Consider the following 14,504-nt stretch of genomic DNA (forward strand, 5'->3'; position numbering starts at 1 on the left):
AATATATATTTATTTTTCTGTCATCTTCTTCTTACAATAGAAAACTATTGAACTCTTAAAGGGTCGGGTTATAACTCTGTCAGGACTTACATGTAAGCTTCTGGATTTGATTGCGCTACTGTTTTTAGCATCAAAATTTTGGATCACACGCTGTCATCCATCATCAGGATGAAAGAGAATGCCAAAGATGAAAATGCAAGTGATCACAGAGTGTGATCCGAAACGTTGATGCTAAAAACACTAATAATCAAATCCAGAAGCTTACATGTACACTCTGATGGATTGTGGAAATCTGATTACATTGTTTGTCATGACTGTTTCTCACCGGCAGCATCCACTCTTATCTGCAACCTACATATGCCTCTATTGTTCTATTCCATTCCAACCATCATGCAGTTCCTCCCTTCTACCACAGGGCTTGTGTTACTCCAATCAACATTTCATTTTCCCCCCCCTGACTGATTGTGGTCTCTAATCTGACTGGCTACCTCTGATCATTTCCACCCAGTCTCATTGGCCTCCTCCTCTCTGTCTCCAGATCAATCCTCTCTTCTACCCAACTATCTCTCTTTCGTAACTGTTTCAAACTGTCCAAAATTAGCGCAAAATTAATTCCACATTCAAAATTGCAATCTGTAAACAAGAAAATCCTGATGCTCTTGCACCAGAGCCCCCAGGAGACTAAAGAAATCATGGGCTCCTGCTCATGAAGGTAACAAAATTGTTTGACTTCACTTTCTTTTTCTGTTTCTTCTAATTTTCTTGTCTTTGCATCCCTTGTTGTGCCCCCTCCAAATTCTCACTAGGCTTGTGTTTGCTCTTTCTGAATTTTTTAATCTGTATTTGTTTAATCTCCATTTTTTTCTGATGCCTTTTCCTTTCAATTTCTTTTTCAACTTCAAATTGCCACATTGCTATCTCGTCCATTACCATCCCAAAGGAAAATAAAACTTCATTTGTACAATGTGTAACAAAAGTTACCTCTTAAGTCTTTACTTCGGCATTTTTATCTCAATACATTATTTGTATCTCCAACATCCTTTGCTTCTTTCACTGCAATCTCAATTTTGAACCTTATGCACTTGCTTTCTCTGCTGTTATCTCTTTTGCTAAGTCTGCACTTTCACTGTCAATATGCTCTTTCAAACTGAACTTTCCTTTTTATTGCACATTTGCCTTTGCAATCATGGAGTTGTCTTCCCCTTCAATACAGTTGTCATCTTTAGAGATGAGAACATGAACCAGATTTTCTCCCTTATTGAACTTTGACCACTGAGAATATCATCTTTTCAAATCATCAAGATGACCAAAATTTGAGCTCTTTATTATTTTTGTTCACTTGGTAATATTCTTCCTTAACATCTACAAAATGTTCATAGTCTTCATTATCATCTTCATTCTTTTCTATAATGCCTTCCATGACGCATGACTCTCCTACAGACTTGTTATCTTTGACTTCTCTTGAATTCCCTGCAATCCAGCAATCTTATGAAAACAATTCTTTTCTAATGCGTCCATACTTTTTGCAATCATGTTCAACTTCTCACAGGGTTTTCTTTTCTCTAGTTCATCCCAGTTTTCATCCCAAGACATGATTCGTATGAGTCTTCTTATAGTAATCCCATCCTTCTCATTGCTGCATTCAATTACACTTACTCTGCAATCTTTTTCTCTCCTTTATCCTCAGGTCCTCGTTGCCTCACATTCGACAGTCTACCAATGAACTCAAAACCTCTGACTATGATGCCATTCTGATGGCAGCCAGCCTACCAAACAATTATCAAAACTTAAATAACAAACCAGGACAGTGTAATGATAGGAAGTTCAGAAGTTAAACATTGGTTTCTCTCACAGATTCTTGACAACAATTAGCAACAAGTATAGAACTGAGAACAACAATGAATTGGAATACACAAATACCTCAATTCTAATCTAGAATCACAGAGGAACATTCCTAGAACAGAGATAAGATTGAAATATTTATTTATCTTTCTATCAACTTTTTCTTATAGGAGAAAACTATTGAACCCTTCAATGCTCGGGTTTATAACTTTGGTAAGATTTTTTCTCACCAGCAACATCCACTCTTACTTGCAACCTACACATGCCTCTTTTGTTCTATTCTACCCCAACTCTTGTTGGTACATTGTAGTGGTATCAGAGTTGGTGGTCTTGCCAGCGTTGGATGCAAACAAGATCTCAATTAGTAGATAGGATGGGGGAATCAAGCATTGAAATGATGACATTACTACATAAGCTATTAAGAGGACAACAACAACTGAGTGAGACCTTCAAACATACGACAAAAAATTGGCGAAACATTTTGAGTTTTGGCAGAAGGAAGGATAAATGGAGGTCACAATGGGCATGAGATAATGCTGTCAATGAGAGGCCCCATACACATTGTTCCCGTACACACCCAATGATGCTGACGTTTCCCCAAAGGACTGAACAATGCGAAGAACAAGAGCCTACTTTCTTGGAGATGCAAGATTAGTTCAGGCAAGATTTGTTTGATGTCGGACTTGGAGCAAAACTACCCGTTGATGTGATTTTCTTCTAGCACAACATGTAGTTGAATGCTTAGTATTCTAGGACGAAACACCAAATTTCCAACTCTTTCTTGAATAAGGATGCTCATATGCTAAACAATGTGTGTGATTCATGTGATCAAATGAGGCAACCTCAAAGTTCCTTCTTATTGTGGACTATTCACCCAGTTTTATGATGTGATATGCTGGTTATCACAAAGGGACTTACACTATTCATTCAAAGAATATTGACCACTTTAACAATTTCAAACACTTACAACCAATAAAACTACAAGGGAAAGGATTTAGAAAGCTATTCTACTCCTAGAATGCAAGAAATACTCTCTGAAATAGTGAATGTTTTTGTAACTCTACTAGACCTAGTTTGGCCATTAACATCAACCGAACGAGTACAATCTTCTAAGGTAAATGCAAAATGTTCAAACTACCACCATTCCATTAACACCTTCTATTGATGTCATCAATGTGCAAGTGATAACCACGATTAAGTTCATAGTTATGCCATTTGACCACGCAAGGAAAAACTTCAATTAGCAAGTAACTAATGGTTCTGTCTAAGTGAGTTCACCAAAAAAACATCCAAAATCACTTACATTCAACTAAACTACTTCTAAACAACATGCAATGAAATCTACTCTAAGAGAGGAATTGAAGAAGCCATGCAATACTTACAAAGCAACACAACTAATCCACCATGAAGACCAATAATGAATCAACAATTTCTTTAATAGCACAATGGAAACAATTCTCCGAGTCTTTTCCTATTCTTAAACTAATATATTCTCCATTGACTTACAAATGAGAAGGCCTTGGCCTTTTATAGTTGTCCAATTACAATAAGGGCCAAGTTCAATTCAAGATCAAGGGCCAAGATTTACCCATCACAAACCCTAATGAGAGTTGCCACCACTATCATCCAATTACATGAAGGTACCACCCCGTGGGCTAATAAGAAAATTACATAGTAACATGGGGACGTGTCCCCCTCCTTTTTGCTCCACGTCTCAGAGACTTTGATGCATTGGGGACTTGGGGACTCCGTCCCCCCGTCCTCAACAGTGTTACTAGATTCTGCCACCTCTGCCGAGAATGGGGGACGTCCCGATGTTGACTATTTTCTTTCGACTATTTATGTTCAATGTTCGATGTTCCAATTCAATCCAATGTTCAAGTATTTACTCTTTTACATCTTTATATCTTATATTGAAATACATCTTTTCATAACTAGCATTTAAAGTACCACATGTTATATATATCATAGTTTGCAGACTCGGACTCAGAGAGTAATCGGGAAGCCAAAAATTTTCAACTCGGAAAAAACTCGGCATATACTCAAAAACTCGGGGAAAACTCGACAACTCAGAAAGTACAAAAATTTAAAATCTCTTATAGAAACATATTTTTTTTGTAGAATACAATTACAAAATGTATTAAATTAGTAATTGACATTTCAATAGAGAAAATGTGTAGTGTAATAGCACTAAAATGATGTAAAAAATGCATCCAATCCAATGTTTTTCCTTGCATCAACATTTTTACCTACATTTTTTAACATCTATAAATACGCAAGAGTTAAACTTGAGAGTACTTGCCCAGCAAAAAAACTTGGGAGTACTCAGCAACTCTGAGAGTACTCGGAGAGTTTGCAAACTATGCATATACACACCCCCTCCTGTTCCCCGCCACTGTCCCCCTGCCATACCCACTGTCCCCAAATTATGACTTCTTTATCCCCTCGTCCCAAAAAACTTGTCTTCTCGTTCTGCGGTCCCCCCATCCCCCAGGGTGGTGTAACTATGGAAAATTAAAATGCCTTTGAGAGCCAATGAGGAAATAGATAAGGTAGAGGCACTAGATGCTTTCCACATGTACATTCGTCATAGTATGATTGAATGTGCTTGGACCTGTGTAACTTGAGCCTTCTGATTAGTTTAAGACAAGTGGGTGCCACCTCAACATCCTTTCATAGACTTGCTCAATTCCTTGGCGATGAGAAAATATCTCTTGATATTTAGCATTAGCAAGCCTTCAATTGTGATGACATATACCCAAATTGCTTCATCTTTTCAATTTTTTTCCATCTTTGTTCTCGGAATTTTTTAATTTTCTCATTGCCATGATCTTGAACTTGTACATCTCTTTTGATGCATTGACCTTGATCTTCTTGAACTGGTGAAGTTTTTCATGTAGCTAGATCTGTTAAAAGCGGTCTCGGATTTTTGGAGGAAATTCAAGTTTTGACAATTTCTTTCACTTGTAAACTCTGAGTTTTCCTTCTTATTCTTTTCTTTCTTGAACTCATCTTGATCTTGCCTTGAATTTTCACTTTCAACTTTGAGCATCATCTTTCTTTTCCTCGAGCAAATTCTTGCTTTAAGCTTTGAGCTTGATAATTCCATCATCTTCATTCTTTAAACATCTCCTTGCTCCATATTTACCTTGCAAAACAAAGGAGGAATTGCATCAAGTGTTACATCTCATATTTTGTCTAAATTTAAAATGTTCTATATAGTTGTTGAGTTTTCATGTGAATCGGAAATGGTTGGTTAAATAGGTTATTCATTATGATTTCATGTGAATTAGAAATATTCGTTATTCGTTATTATTTTATATGAATTGGAATTGGTTAGTTAATATGGTTATTTGTTATCATAAATTTAGTTGCATTTGATAGATTTGGAATATTCTTTTACCATCTTATTAGTCCTTGCAAAAGCATGGCGAAGGGGGGGGGAAGCATTGGCAAAGAGGGAATAGGGCACAGGCACCAACTTGCCATTGAGTTATCAGGTATTCTTCTAGACCTCTTTGGTCAAGGAAAAGAAGCCAAGAATCCACCATGAGCTGACTAGGTTGTCTAGTCTATATATATGTGTGTGTGTGTGTGTGTGTGTGTGTGTATACTCATGAATATTAACGAAATAAAATTGTTACCTTTAATTTGGAAGTTGGAAGTTTTGCTCCATTTGATGGCGGATATGATATATTATAAATAATACCCATAGTACCTAGGTATATTTGTACGTATTACATTATGTATTTATTTACGTATACACATATTTTGATATAAGGTTTATGTACATATATGTAAAAACAACACGTACAAGTACACTTAGGCAATATGAGTATTACTTATATTAGTGTGGCGTATTTCAAATTCCAAATTAATTTAATTCAACCCATATAGTCTTTTGGCCTTTTTAGGATTCTTTCTAATATTTTGTCTCTATGATTCCTTCTTATATTTCGTCCGTTTGTATTTTTCACATTTTATCAAGATTGCAAATGGCTGCCTTGCCACCTTGCATTCGCCATGCACGTAACTCTTTGAACCATTCGTTTGTGAGATAGTTGAACCTCTTTCTTTATAATTTGAAATCATAGTTATGTAGAGGCTTACTCTTTGTGCGTCTGATTATTGTTGCCAATCTATAGTGATTGTTAGACACATATTTAATTGCCTTGTTAGCCTACATAGAACAATGCCATCCAATGGTGTCTTATTGGTGTTCGTAGTTTGGAAGAAGAAGCAAGTGATATATATTTACATTGCAGGCCCCTTATCAAGTTGTTTCTCCATGATTTATCCAAGTTACTTTAATGCTTGATAGTCATTAGATTATTGTGCGTACATTCCTCAACATGGTCCAGTCAGACCCTGCAAAATATGTGCAAGCCAATTTGAACTGGAGAAAGACTGTTATATCAGTGATGCAAGGAGCTCGTGGACTTATTTTGATCTCTGTATTATGTTATTTTGTTTTTAAAAAACTTATGTAATAAAATGAGGAGATTCCTCTGTGTATGCCGCATGCTTCCCAATCCAGAGGCATCGACATCATATGCCTCTGAGATTGTGGAAGCCTATCCGTGGCTGAAATGTGACTAGCTACATAGAACCCATAACTCTTTTCTTCTATCATCTAGAAGTCTCCTTGAAGGCAAAGAATGATACTATAGATCATTTAACAAACATAAAAGTTGAAAATATACACTAGGGATCATCAGGGATAGCCAAGAATAGTAGAGATGAATGGTGTATTCCATGTAAATTGAACAAAATTGATAACCTACAAAAAGTAGAGCGATGTATCACAATTAGGATGAATTACAAACTGAAATTAGGAATCTAGTCAGCTCATGGTGGGGAAATTGGGTATTGTCTTATCTGTCAAGTCGAGCGGTGGGTGATCAGGCACATAGTGTCCTTGTAAGTCCGTGGCTAGGGTAGGTTTATTGGCGAATGATGTTGCTATGATCACTAGAGATCAGGATAACTAATATTGATAGTCTATTAGGAAGGTTCCGTAGTTTAGCCGGCTATGTAGTTGATAACTCTAATACTAGGATGCTCAAGTGGCAAGATGTGATGGTGTACACATGCCTTATCCCGTGTAGGGTAGGGCCATTCTCTGTTGAGAATGAATGGGGATCACACTAGGTCCGTGGTTTGGATGTTAAGCCTCTGTTAATGCTTCTCCTCTACTCCAAATGCCAAGACTTATATAGAACAGATCGGATTCTACTTTGTTGTCCTACATTTTGTCACCACAAAATGTAGGTAACAGTACAAAACTTTTTCAAATTAGTTTAGCATTTCTCTGAGTTATCTCGTTATTTAATTGATAATATTAATTAAGCAATTAAGTCCAATTTGTGTAATGAACTCTTTTACTGAAGGCTTTCGTCAAGTCTTTTTAGTTTTTCTTTTTGTTGAGCCTATGCTTGATTTTTGAAGCCTTCAATATCATTTTTTTTGTTTTTGCGTGCGTGGTTGTTAGCTTTTGGTCTTTTGGTTTTGATCAAATCGTTGCCTTTAGTTTTTCCTTCAATTTGGTCTATACTAGAGCTTAATCGGACTTGGTAGTCAAAAGATATGATCATTTTAGTGCCCAAAAGGTGGACTCTCTAGGTGCAACTGCACGATTTAAAATATCATGTTATATTTTAAAGTTGACATTCACTTTTTGAAAAATATAACATAAATTCACTTTATGTTATGTTTTAAAGTTACTTTATCACTTAAGTGACCATAGTGCACTTTATGTTATATTTTCATGTTGAGTTGCTTTTTAATTTTTCACTTAAAATGACTATATTAACTATATAGTTTTGTAAGAATATGCCTTAGGACAAAATCACCCAAGATCAAGAAGCTCAAGCACGAGCACAATATGGACCAATAAAGTATGATCAGAATAACAATATGAAATTCCATTGATGTACATACACACTAGGAGTGCCCGAATATAAAGGCCTCTAGAATGACTAGGAGTCAGAAAAGTGATAAGACTCACAACTAAGCACATGTCCACCAAGAGTGGATTATCCTCCATTGAGCACAGAAGTTAGTGCGATGATGAGAGGATGAGCTTAACATGGGCGTGTCACGTAAAAAGATGTTGTAGACACCATGTGCTTAATTAGAGTGCGAACTACTGTGTTGTCAACTAGACAACTCATATGAGTACGCATACTCCTAAGTGTATATGAGTACGCATACTCCTAAGTGTCTAATCTAATAAAAAATAAAATAATGCATTAACCTAAGTAAACTTAAGTAAAGTGTAATAATAATTAATTATTTACACTAACACCCCCCCTTAAGTGCAACTTAGGGGAATGCACTTAAGCTTACGAAAGCTATAATGAAAATGCATAATGGGTCCTAGCTACTAGGCCATGTTAGGTAACTATGTACAAATGCAATGCAATCTCTCTAAAAATGGAGAAAGAGGGAAAACCGCATGGGAAAAACCCTCCCCCAAAAAGAGAGATGAAAAAACAAGATGCATGGATGGATGGAGTAATTAAGACCCCCCCATTACACCATACATCATGTATATACAATAGAGAAGTATGAGAAGGACAAAACCCGTAAGAGGAAAAAATCCCCTCCATAAGGGAGAAGAAGAAGAAAGGAGACAAGGTAGTCCCCTCCCCCCTCTAAATGTAGAATGTCGATCAATGATAGCTGCTCCAAGATGAATGTAGAAGCTAATCCATGACTACTGAATAATGCTTCTCCCTTTAAGAAGAAATAATGTCATAGGTACATATGAGATGCTTCCCCAATGTGGAAAAAGAATCTTGAAGATGAATGGTGTCTCTGAAAATTGCTCAATTGTCCTTGTGTCGTTACTAACTGTCGCCCCTTCTGACACTGCTGAAAAGAACAAGTTCAGATCTAGCAAGTATGGATGGAGAACATATCCCAAAGAACCAACTGTCTCCTTGAATGACAAAGAGAAGTCTTGCAATTGCTGTACATAAGGATCCACAATCATATCAACCTTGTAAGACTGATTATGTAGAGAATGGACAAGAGGGTCAGAGCGTTCCCTCGCAACAACTGAAGAAGGATCTTCTTCATCAAAGAGAAGATGTATATCATCAATAATGTCTCCCAATTCTGCTATGTAGGACTCCACAAACAAATCTGAAATATCTGTTATGTAGTCATCCCCTGATTCTGGAACTGGAAGACAAGTTGTATCCAATTGTATTGAATTACATGGACCTATCATTGTAGCAATGTATGCATGTGGAGTTTTCTGATGTTGTGACCTCGTCTTGCATCTGTTAATAGGATCTCCCACAAGTGAACCTGTTGAATCACTATCACTGTTGTCACTATTTGTTTCCACAATGTATGAAGTATGGAGAGGATTAGAAGATAAGATAGGTGAACTTTCCTCAAAGTGAACATTCCTCTCTATGAATATCTCATGAGTTTCAGAATCCATAAGTCTATATGCCTTAACACTTTCGTCATATCCAATAAAAGTACAAGGCCTTGGTGGTGGTGCCTTGCATTCCCTTGAAGATATGTGTGATCGTGCTGGATGACCAAAAACTTTGAAGTGTTTCACAACTGGTTTTCTTCCGCACCATGTCCCAAAAGGAGTCATTCCATTTAAGACATTACAAGGAGACCTATTAAGGATGTGATTGGCACTACTTATAGCTTCAACTTCAAGTGATGGATCAAGAGACTTAGCTTGAATCATGCAACTTGCCATTGACTTAAGAGTTCTAATCCTCATTGCTGCAACACTTGTCTTTTGTGGGCTAAATGGTACAGGATTCTGAAGATCAATACTCTCAAGTTTACTAAAGTCTCTAAGTCTTGAATTCACATATCTACTTTCATTGTCCATACAAAGAACCTTGATGGCTTTACTTGATTGCTTCTCAACATGACTCTTGAAGGCTAGAAACTTATCAAACACTTCATTCTTGTGATTAAGAAAGTAGACTCATGTGTAGCGTGAAATGTCATCAATGAAAGTGAGGACAGCGACCCTTGCTAACTTATTTTACTGAAAAGGGGCCTGCTAGAACCGTGTGAACCAACTCAAGAACGAATGATGCTCTCCAAGACTTCCCTTTGTCATACTTTTCCTTTAGATGCATATCCATTGAACAAGTTGAACATTCACCCTTAGAAAAGTTGATTGCAGGTAGATCTTGACCATATTTTTTGAGCTAAGTTGATGAAGATAGCGGAAGGCAAGATGTCCATACCGCTCATGCCATAATTACTTTGTGATTGTGATTGTGTCAACAAGGCATGTGATGGAGACTTAGGCATAAAGTGGGAGAAAGAATAAAGCCTTGTGTCATGATTAACTTTACCCACTGCAACCAATGAATCATCCTTAAGATTGTGCATCATTATTGAATTAGGAAGGAACTCAACTTTATTGCCACCTCCATAGTGAGTGATTTGGTAAATTGAAAGGAGATTACTGCTAAGGTTAGGAACATAGAGAATATCTTTGAACTCTCCATTTATCATCTCAACTTGTCCTTTCTCTTCAACTTCCACTTGTGTATCATTCCCTACAAAGATGTGAGGTACGTTGGACTGCTTCAATGAAGAAAAGTGTCTTTTTGAAGAACCCATATGATATGAGGCACTCGAGTCAAGAATCCATTCCCCTAAAGAACTTGAACTTGCCATAAGTGCTTGCCCTTTTCCCTTTGACGTGGATGGATTTGAATCCTTGGAAGCATTTGGCACATTGATTTTGTTCTTCTTCAGTAAGTTTTCCAACTCATCTATTCTCTTAGTCTTGCAATGATGCTCATCATGATTTGGTTTCTTGCAATATGCACAAAATAGTTTATCCTTCTTGTTGTTGTTTCCCTTCTTGTTGGAAGAAGAATTGCCTTGTTGTGAGGAGGAAGATTGTTGTGTCTTTGATTGTGATTTTTGCTTCCACTGCCTTTTCTTGCTATTGGTAGAACTTTTTCTGCATTGATTTTATTGGTTCTCATTACTAGCCACCAATGCTATAGACTCGGATGACTTGAGAATTCCCATATCTATCCACTTGGATTGTTCCAACATCAACATTTCTGCAAATGCATCAAATGTAGGCTTAGTGAAGGCACTTTCCATGGTCAACCTATGAGTGTTGTAACTCGAAACAAAAGATGGATACTCTGAAGGTAGCCTCTTCAAAATCTGATGAATCAATCTATCATCCTTCATGGGATTACCACAATCTTTAAGTAGTGCTCTCAATTCATTGGCTTTGTTGACATAGTCTTGAATTTTGTCAAAATTCTTAGGATCTAATAGAAGTAGATCATCCTCAATTTGGAATCCCTTTTCCTCATCCACCTTACCATACAACCCTTCAAGTTTCTTTCAAGCACCCTTGGCATCCTTAAAGCTGGAAATGTAGAAGAAGAGATATCTATGAATACAACTCCTAATAATTCCTAAAGCTCGGTTGTCTTTAACTTGCCAATCAACTTGTGCATCAGCATTAATGGGTTTTACAATTGTTCCATCAACATATAGATTTAAACCTTTTTCCATTAGTCTACTCGATACAATATCTTTCCATGTAGTATAATTGTGTGAAGTTAAAGGTGGAGTTTTAGGTGAACCCATGATGCAAAAAATTAAAAGAGCACAAGAGAGAAAGAGAGACATAAGAACACAAGACACCCCCCCCTATTCACTCAATCAAAGAACACCCCCCCCCTGCCCCCCCCCCCCCCCCACAAATGAATGCTTTAGGCACTTTATATGTATTGAGTTTAAAATAGGCCACTTGTCAAAATGGACAAAAGTGGACTTCTGATTTTGCAGTTTACAATCTCTTCTTGGAGTTCAAATATGGTACTTAGCAATGTAGCTCAGATATACAACAAATTTAAAGTTCAATCAAAGCAATACAATGCAAAAATGACCTATTTCTGAAAGTGGTACTTCTGTCCACACAAGCCTATAATCTGATCGCAGATTTGGAAAGTAGACGAAAAATTAAGCACATAAAAAAAAAGGAACCTGAAAATGTGTCCAAAAGAGCCCGAATTAAGCCTTTGAAGTTGCATAAATCGAGATTTGCGATTTGCAAAAAAATTCAGAAACAAAGATCACAAACATCCTGCACCAATGTGTAGATCGCAAAATTCTACCCCAAAACAAAAAAAAAAAGGCTCCGAAAAAGGAGTCCGTACGAGGGAGATATCGCTGTTTGAAAATACCTCTGCAAATTTTTTTTTTGAATCGTCGCCGTTGTACCTCCAAAAATCAATTGACTCTAGATTTCACTTTTGATGTCCGATTTTGATGAAACAAAAGTCAATTTGGGGGTTTTTTGACCTTTTGAATATGATGCCAATATTTGATTTGCACCTGCAAGCTCCAATCTTGTCTTGCAAAAAAAATCTCTCCTACTAGCCTAAAAGGTCAATTTTTTTGTAGAATTTTGGAAATAATCTACAAATCCAAAAAGAAAAAATGTAGAGACACAAAAATATTCACATCTGAAAAATTAATTGCACAGATCTAAAGAGATCATACCAATTTCGCAAATCGGGCCTTTGGGTTCCGGTTTGCAAAACAAATTTGCCTCAGATTTGACTATGGCCTAGGGTAGGCAAAATTATAGTCAAAATTCATTGAGTTGATCCTCCAGATGCAATGATGAGGTCCGCTTTGGCTCTAGATGCTTTCAGTAACTGCAGATACTCTGGATCTGAATCGTGGTCCTCCGAGAGGTGAAGCAAAAATGGTCTCCAATGGCTATGTGAAGAGAAACTCCGTTTTCTCTGATACCATGTAAGAATTCGCCTTAGGGCAAAATCACCCAAGATCAAGAAGCTCAAGCACTAGCACAATATGGACAAATAAAGTATGATCTGAATAACAATATGAAATTCCATTGATGTACATACACGCTAGGAGTGCTTGAATATAAAGGCCTCTAGAATGACTAGGAGTCAGCAAAGTGATAAGACTCGCAACTAAGCACATGTCCACCAAGAGTGGATTATCCTCCATTGAGCACAGAAGTTAGTGCAATGGTGAGAGGATAAGCTTAACATGGGTGTGTCACGTAAAAAGATGTTGTAGACACCATGTGCTTAATTAGAGTGCGAACAACTGTGTTGTCTACATGACAACTTAGTTGATTATGCAAACTTCAGTGTTGTAGACACCATGTGCTAAAATGAGATGCTAACTCCTGTGTTGTCAACAAGACAACTCATATGAGTACGCATACTCCTAAGTGTCTAATCTAATAAATAATAAAATAACGCATTAACCTAAGTAAACTTAAGTGTAATAATAATTAATTATTTACACTAACAAGTTTAAATTAATTTTTGAGTTTTAATTCAAAACATCTTAGTAAATATTACTTTTTGAATGATATTTGCACATTATATATTAAACTACATATCGTAAATATTAATTATGTCCCAATTAAGTGATATTTCTTCAAAAATTTATTAAACATGTGCTTAATAGGTTATTTAGGTTGTCAAACATGTCTTTTAACCCATTTGCATGTAAAATATGCAAAGGCTCCTAGAGAATGCATTTTGAACTAAATGCAAATGCTTTTAACTTAAAATATGCAATGGACCTCCTAGAGTGAGCTTATGCATTTGCAAGTTTTTAAAATGTGTAAAGACCTCTAGAGAGTGCGTTTTACACTAAAAACATGTATTTGGAAGTTTTTAAAATGTGTAATGCCCCTCCAAGAGTGTGTTTTGCATCTTGAAGACTTATTGCAAATTTTTAAAACATGCAATGACACTAAGAGAATGCGTTTTACATGGGCAAGTTATATTAATGTTTTAAAATATGTAATAGCACTCTAAGAGTGTGGTTTTAACCAAATGCATGTTTTTAAAACATGCAAACACCTCTAGAGAGTGCGTTTTGCATGAGAAAGCCAAAAGACATTTTTAAAACATGCTTTGCCTCTCCAAGAGTGCGTTCAGACTCTCAACCCCTGCATTTGCATCTTGAGTCCATATTTTGCTTCCAAGAGCAAAAAATGTCCATGCTTATGCCCTTGAAGAACACATTTTTTGCCAAGATTATCCAGATTTGTTCCTCCCATGGCATGAAATCACTTCCATAAGGGGCGTTTTGGCATTTCCATGTTGAATCTCCTTGCAAAAGGGTTGTTTCTCATAGCATTTTGGATCCACATTTTGGTAAAAAAAGTCCAGATTTGGAGGTTTATAGATCATGATTTGGGCCAAAGGAGAGGAGTTTTGGCATTTCTATGCATAATCTTGCTATTGGAAAACGTTTTTACTCTCCATTTGCAAAAAACGTTTCATTTTGGGTGGATTTGAAACACGTTTTTTATGAAAAACATCCCAAGAACTTGTGTTTTGGAAAAAGGTTGGTGTTTTGAGTGATTGTAGGTCACATTTTTGGCATTCCTATCCAAAAACACCTCATTGAATGCTTATTTCGAATTCATCATTGCAAGGTTGAAGAGATTTAAGTTTTATTTGAATTTTTCCCAAAATTGGAGCTTCTTTCTCCTCCATTTTTGGCTCATTAATTTTGAAGTAAGTGGACATTTTCCTTCTTGTTCATTAATTTGTGTTTATCTTGCTATTCTATTGCATGTTTTAGCTTGGTGTTGCACACTTGTTTATTGAGATGCCATGTATAGTGCA

General features: G+C 36.6%; 1 protein-coding gene across 1 annotated transcript in view; it reads left to right on the forward strand.

Annotated features, from left to right (window-relative positions):
- LOC149557966 (protein LATERAL BRANCHING OXIDOREDUCTASE 1-like) overlaps positions 1 to 14,504 on the forward strand; it is a 99,012-nt gene that overhangs the window by 1,408 nt on the left and 83,100 nt on the right. The gene's annotated exons all lie outside the window — the stretch shown is intronic.

Source organism: Cupressus sempervirens, chromosome 5 (genome assembly GCF_028749045.1).
Source record: "Cupressus sempervirens isolate cs-2001-9-10 chromosome 5, ASM2874904v1, whole genome shotgun sequence".
NCBI classification, from domain to species: Eukaryota; Viridiplantae; Streptophyta; class Pinopsida; order Cupressales; family Cupressaceae; genus Cupressus; species Cupressus sempervirens.